This window comes from Echinops telfairi, unplaced genomic scaffold (assembly GCF_000313985.2).
Source record: "Echinops telfairi isolate 266 unplaced genomic scaffold, ASM31398v2 ScPeMD7_7453;HRSCAF=8491, whole genome shotgun sequence".
Taxonomy (NCBI): domain Eukaryota; kingdom Metazoa; phylum Chordata; class Mammalia; order Afrosoricida; family Tenrecidae; genus Echinops; species Echinops telfairi.
This window is the reverse complement of record NW_022111353.1, coordinates 1633235-1640781: the sequence shown is the minus strand read 5'-3', so window position 1 is coordinate 1640781 and position 7547 is coordinate 1633235. Positions and strand designations below refer to the sequence as shown.

The following is a 7547-nucleotide window of genomic DNA, read 5'->3' as shown; positions in this document are numbered from 1 at the left end:
CTGCACAGGAAGAACGTGCTATTTATCAGTTGAATCCACTTGTTCCGTGATGTAAGATACAAAGTAATAATTACTGATCCATCATTGTACGTACGAAGTAGCTTTAAATATTAATAGTTATGTTGAACAATTTCAGATGACATTGGCTCATTCTTATGTCATCATTTTAAGTAAAGGCAAGGGAATAGATACAAATTTATCAATGGGATATATATCTCACTCTCTCACGACCATCAAGTAGATGCCAACTCATGGTGACCCTATAATACAGGGTATAATTATCCTACTGTTTCCAAGACTGTAACTAATGCTTCACAGGAACAGAAATTCCCATTTTTGTCCTGTGGAACATCTGGTGTTTCTGAATGCAAACCTTGAGGAAAGCAGCCCAGTGTGTAACCACTATGCCATCAGGTCTCTAATGAGACATGTAGACCATAAAATAATTTGTATACACTCAATTTTGTGTTCAGTTCGCATTCATAGGTGTTTATTAAGTAGTATCTGGGGTATTATTTTCTCATAATCTCCCTGTCAATTTATATAACTCAACGTCATTGCAATTTTATAATTCAGGTTCATGTATGAGAAAGAAATTCTTAATTTATGTATATCTCTAAACATTTATTGGGGAAAAAATGACCACATAATACATTGATAATATACCAAAATACACTACCCTTAACCTATTATATCCTATAAAGCGAGCTGCAACATTGTAAGTTTCTCTCAGAAAAGTGACAGGGCATGCATTTTCTAGTACATTTTAGTATGTTCTAGTACATAGTATATAGTATATTTTAGCAAAAATAAACTGACCAATAAACATATCAATCGATGTTTACCATAACTGGTTAAAATAAAATTTAAAGCAAAAATGTGATAGCATTTGAATGGGCCAAATTTGTAGAGATTCAAAAACAGTATACTCAGAGATGTTGAATATGAGGCAAGATGAAACAGAACATGCAGCTAGAGTGGTCACATGTGTGTATATTTTAAAAACACAGCCTGTACTTTAAACCAGTGAACCCTATACTACATGTTATTTTATATTTTTTATGCTACATATTTTAACTAATGCATGGGAGTAAAATGGGTGAAGAAAATATCTGTTTATAACAATTACAGTAGATCAAGGGGGGGAGGATAAATAAAAGTGTTTCCAATTTGCTTTCCACTGTACACACATACACATACCCACATACATATATAAACATATTCAGATGCAAAATTCCCAACCAAAACCTAACAAAATCAAGATTAAAAACCCCCAAGCACCCTCAAACTGCACAGATACTTTGCAGTTGGCCAAATATTAGATCCTGGGAGGAAGTTCAAAGTGCAAATCAAACGACCAAAAATGCTGAACAAACAGCATCTTTAATATACAAGGTATTTATATGACTGAACTAGGAGCAGGTGTTGTTCTCTATGTCTGTAAAGATTTGGAACCAGGTAGCTGAGCTGTTAAATCTATTCCATGCCAACTTCCAAAAAGCAGGAAGGATTTTAGTTAGCTTCATTCTTCGATGCCCCATCAACATTTTCTATGAGATCTGGAACATCATTATCTTCCTCATCAATGTCTTCTGTCTTTGGGGTTTTGCTATCCAACACTTGCCTTGGGAACTGTTCAGATCATTTCCTAAGACTTGTGAAGCTGTCAGCAACAACCTGACTTAATATTTTAGGAACCATTTCTGTGGATAGCTTGGCTTTTGCATGACCAGTAATAACACATGTGTTAGCAGAGAGGGGAGCTTGTACCTTGGGATAGTTGAAATGAAATGAATGGTGTTCCATCCCCTTTAATCATGTCTGTCTCTTCAATACCAGCTATATTATTCCCAGCCAATTTTTAAAGAGTTCTCTGAAGTTTTTTGTCATCAACTGTAGCTGTTCTACGTACCACCTTCATAGTTCTGTGAGCTGTACCCTTGTCCCCTATCTGGACCTGAGCCTGAAGTTCGGCTAACTTTTCATGATTCTTGCTGATGATAAATGTGAAGAAGGGAGCATCCTTCAAACACCAACATGCAGCAAGAGCCAGAGGGCTGCCTTAGTGGAGACAGAGAATACCAAGATGGGGCATTAATAAAAAAACATTTTATTGGGGGCTTATACAGCTCTTATCACAATCCATACATGCATCCATTGTGTCAATCATGTTTGTACATCATTTTCAAAATATTTTGTTTCTACTTGAGCCCTTGGTATCAGCTCCTCATGGCTCACCCTATCCACAATCTTCCCTCTCTCATTAACCCTTGATAACTTATAAATTTTTTTTTCATGTCTCACCCCAATCACTGTCTCCATTTACCCATTTTTCTGTTGTTTGTGTTTTGCATAGGTCATGGGGCACTTGTAATGTTTACTTTATGAAAAGTGTTTTTGTGACATCACAATATCTTGATCTATCATTTTCCTTCCCCTATTTTCTATCATGTTTAAGCAATGTATCTGTGGTATCTAGTGTAGAAAGGACCTCACATATCTTATAATTCGTGCTTAAGGTCAGTGAACCATAAGAATAGAAGAAATATTAAATGATGCTTCCCATAGTTCATTCACCCAACATTTGCTCTTTGCTCACCACACAAAGAAGAATATTGCTGGGGAGATGACATTTGAACTCTACAGAAAGTTTCCCTAATGTGAACAGTTTACAACTCTCTTGTGTGGATTCCTAATTTTCTTGTAAACATCTTACATCTTCTGCTAACTTTTAAATTCAGTTTTTATGAATCAAATGACAATGGACTTTATCATAACCGCTCAAGCTCTGTAATTTATTGTCTTTCCAGGATTCAGAAAATTTCTCTTCTGTAGTCCAAAAACACTCACCAGAACACATCCAGGAACCTCCCCACCCTAAGCTTAGGTAGGACTTGTCAGTGTGAGGAGCCACGATGCAGGAGTCTCTGCGATGTTTGTGAGTCAGGCATGTTCTGTCAAACCTAGTCTGTGGAGAGAAGAAAATAAGGCCATATTAACCTTCCTTTTGTCACAGGAGGTGGGGCGATGGTGTTCCCCTGGTATGAGCAGAGAGATCGCAGGTTGCTTTGGGCATTTGGGACTCCTTGTAAATACCTTGGGGTCAAAATGAACAATTACATGGAGTTTCCTATGCAATATATTTCTGGTGAGGTGAACTAATGATCATGTCTCATTACTGGGAATTTTAGCTTATTAGTGTTCACCAGCAAAATTATTGAGAAGTACTATAATTTGTCATATAGATTCAGGAACACCCAACAAATATGGTGATCTCTATAGGTCAATATGCTCACTGCAAAATAAATGCATGTTTAGGTTAATAATGCCTACTTTTCGCTTCATTACAAAGCCAATATAACCTGGATTGAGTGATTCTCAGATTTATAATTTAGATATGGTTTAAGACTCATTGAATCTTAGAATTGGGAGACTTTTAAGAAATCATATTGATTAATCTCTACTCAAATTGTAAGTTCTTTTTCCCACTTCTATGTAGGTAGATTATCATCTATTTCCTGTTTGAATTCTTAGTGAAAGATTCTTGGTAGAAAGATGGAAAAGATAAATGAGCCACTTTTCATAGCATGTCATATGATTAAGATCCAGACTCTTGGACACTCCATGCCTTACCAGAAGGACCCTAAGAATCTTAAAGATATGCTTCACAGACTTTTACAAGCAAAAACCAAAAAAGTTTACAAGACCAGAAGTGTGTTTATAATACAGCGTCTATGAAAAGCACTGAAGCTGTGCCCATGTCCAAACATCAGACACCTATTATTAATTTTTTTAATTTTTTCAGTAAAATCAATTAAAACCAATTAAAAATATAAAGCAAGTGTGGTAGTTACATATTTTCATGTCAACTTGAAGATATATTAAAATGTGGTATTCAGCCTGTCAATCAGGTCACAAACTGAGGGTGCCTCCTTTTGGATGTGGCCTTCTCATAAGGAGAATCCTGGGAACCTCTCCCCTTTCTCACTATCTTCACCTTCCTGTGAGTGAGCCACAGTAGAACTTGCCAGACACCTGTGATGCTCCCACTGCCATTGGATCCACAAGACTTTGCACCCACCAATGGGTGATCTTCCTGCATTCTGCATCATTGCATTTGGCTGCATGAATGTGAAGAGGGAGTTATGGACTAGTATCAGACTTATGGACTTGAATTGGACTGGGCTGGGATGTTTTCTTGATATATAATTACTTTTTGATATACAGATATATCTTATGCATATTTGAGTATCTCTGGATTTGTTTCTCTTGTCAATCCAGCCTGACAAATCAAGCTTATATTTTTACTTTTACTTAACAGAGCATGGCACTATTGAAAAATACAACTGCACATTTCTTGTTTTTACTGATAAAATGTTTTCCTAATTCCTTCTCTTTCTGTATTCAGCAGAGCAAGACCACACAGTTTACCTTGACCCAGGGAGGATCTCAGATATGATAGTACTGCTTTTAACTTGCATAGTGATCTCTGACAGCAGCAATGGAAACTGTGATGGTTAATAGAAAGTGTTCATCAGCCAAGTTCTTCAAGAAGTGCTCAGGGCACAGTGGTACACCTCCTACAACTCAGGTGTGTCTCTGTTTATGACATGTAAAGGTGTTGCTTCACCATATCCTTTTATTTTTCTATATTGCTATGTTAGGATTTATTTACCCATTTGTATGCCTTTTTCACCAGTTTAATTGGAATATACTTAGCATACCCTGAAATCTAAGGATTTCAATCTATTAAAAAGAGCTGTGCAATGATCATCACATTCAATTTTTGAACATTTTCTTCATTCTTGAAGTTAGGTCGAAGCCTTAGAGGAGATTGTCTCAAATTCAGTTGTGGAGTACACTCTAACAAGATCATATGAAATATTTATACAACAGAACCTCTAAGCATTTATGGAAAAATTCCATTATCTTTTCATGTTGTTGTCCAAGAACTTTTTGAAGTCCCCTCATAAGTTTTAAAGAGAATTTTACCTTCATTTTTCATTATGAGCCTGAATGTAAAGGACAGAATTAAACAATGGTTTCTGATTAGATTTTTTATTCTTAAAAAAAATAAGTTCGTTCATTTTTGTCGTCAATTTCACCGATATACCTTTCCCCCATCATCCATTTCTATAGTTCAATCACACTCATAAGTGTGTGCAGCTGTCACCACAATCAATTCCAGGACATGTCTTCTTACTTATCCTCGTTGTTGTGAATGCCCCATTTCCCACCACCCTCCCCTGTCACGTCCCTTTGTATATATTGACCCAGTTGTTGTCTCTATAGGTTTGCCTACTTTGGGTTTCATATGCAGAAAAGCAACCAAGATCAAGACAGAATACAAACAAATGTCTCAGTAACAATGACACAGTGAAACAGAAAACTCTCAATTGATAGCAAAGTTGGAAATATTACAAACTTGAGCTATTATACTTTGGTCAAGAGGGAGATCCATGACAATGTGTCGTATTTCGGTGTAACTACAATGGAAGCAATCCACCCTGCCATGTAGTCTGGTTAAAAGGCCTTTCCCATCCCTGTCCTTCATCAGAAGAGATTCACCAGAGGCTTAAGCTGCATGGGAGATGCTGCAAATGGATTTTGTACTTTTAAAAAATCATTTTATTAAGGGCTCATTCAGCTTTTATCACAATCCATACATGCAACAATCCATATATGCATCAATACATACATACATACAAAAGTGTAAAGCACATTTGTACATTCATTGAGTTCATCATTCTCAAAACATTTGCTCTCCACTTAAGCCCGTCATCAGCTCCTCATTTCCCCCCCTGCCTTCCCTACTCCTCCCTCCCTCATTAACCCATGATAATTTATAAATTATTATTTTGTCATATCGTACACTGTCTGACATCTCCCTTCACCCAATTTTCTGTTGTCCATCCCCCAGGGAGGAGGTTATATGTAGATCCTTGTAATCAGCTTCCCCTTTCCATACCACCTTCCATCCACCTTCCCAGGATCGCGACTCTCACCACTGGTCCTAAAGGGATCATGCACCCTTGATTCCCTGTGTTTCCAGTTCTTATCTGTATCAGTGTAAATCCTCTGGTCTAGCCAGATTTTTAATGTAGAATTGGGATCATAATAGTGGGTGGTGGAAGTGGAAGGAAGCATTTAGGAACTAGAGGAAAATTGTAGGTTTCATCGTTGCTACACTGCACCCTGACTGGCTCATCTCCTCCCCGCGAACCTTCTGTAATGGCAAGTCCAGTTTCCTACAGATGGGCTTTGGGTCTCCACTCCACAGGCCCCCTTATTCAAAATGATATGATTTTTTGTTCTGATGATGCTTAATACCTGATCCATTCAACACCTTGTGATCGCACAGGCTGGTGTGCTTCTTCCATGTGGGCTTTGTTGCTACTGAGCTGAATGGCCACTTGTTGACCTTCAAGTCTTTAAAACCTCAGATGCTATATCTTTTGAAAGCCGGACACCATCAGCTTTCTTCACCACATCTGCTTATGCGCCTGCTATGTCTTCAGTGATCTTGTCAGGAAGGTGGGCATCATGGAAAGCCAGTTTAATAGAACAAAGTGTTCTTGCATCAAGGGAATACTTGAGTGGAGGCCCAATGTCTGACTAGATTTAAGACAGTCTCTTTGTGACTGTTCTATGTCTCCTTTATGAATGGTATCTTCTAGTATAGTTATGGTTTGTCTATTTACCATAGTGTGTTTAATGTTTAATGAAGAGACAATTTGATGTTTTAGTAGCTAAAAGTTCTTCAGCTCTTAAAGGAGCCATACTTTAGGAATTATGTGCAGGAAACTCATTTGAACCTTGACATGATGAAAAGACCTAAATCTTGAACTGTTGCTGCAATGTGATGAATTTTAGGAATACTAGCAGGAGAAATGACCATTGCCTACAGATGGGTTTTGGATCCCTACTTCCCACCCCCCCCACCCCCATTCACAATGATATGATTGTTGTTCTTTGATGCCTGATACCTGATCCCTTTGACACCTCGTGATCACACAGGCTGATGTGCTTCTTTTATGTGGACATTGTTGCTTCTGAGCTAGATGGCTGCTTGTTTACCTTCAAGCCTTTAAGACCCCAGAAGCTGTATATGTGATAGCTGGGCACCATCAGCTTTCTTCACCATATTTGTCTATGCACCCTTTTGTCTTGAGCGGATGTATGGGGAATGTGAGCACACAATAATAAATTTTTTGTTCTTTGATGCCTGAAAACTGATCCCTTCGGCACCTTGTGATCACACAGACTTGTGAGCTTCTTCCATGTGGGTTTTGTTGCTTCTGAGCTAGATGGCCGCTTCTTTACCTTCAAGTCTTTAAGATCCAAGATGCTATAACTTTTGGTAGCCGGGTACCATCAGCTTTCTTCACCACATTTGCTCATACACCCACTTTGTCGTCAGCGATCATGTGGGAAGGTGAGCATCATGGAATGACAGTTCAATAGAACAAAGCGTTCTTGCCTTGAGGGAGTAATTGAGTGGAGGCCCAATATCCATCTGCTATCTTAATGCTAAACCTATAAATATA

General features: G+C 38.0%; 1 pseudogene; it reads right to left on the bottom strand.

Annotated features, from left to right (window-relative positions):
- Positions 1-1512: 1512 nt before the first annotated feature.
- Positions 1513-7547, bottom strand: part of LOC101647820 — a 17497-nt pseudogene continuing 11462 nt past the window's right edge.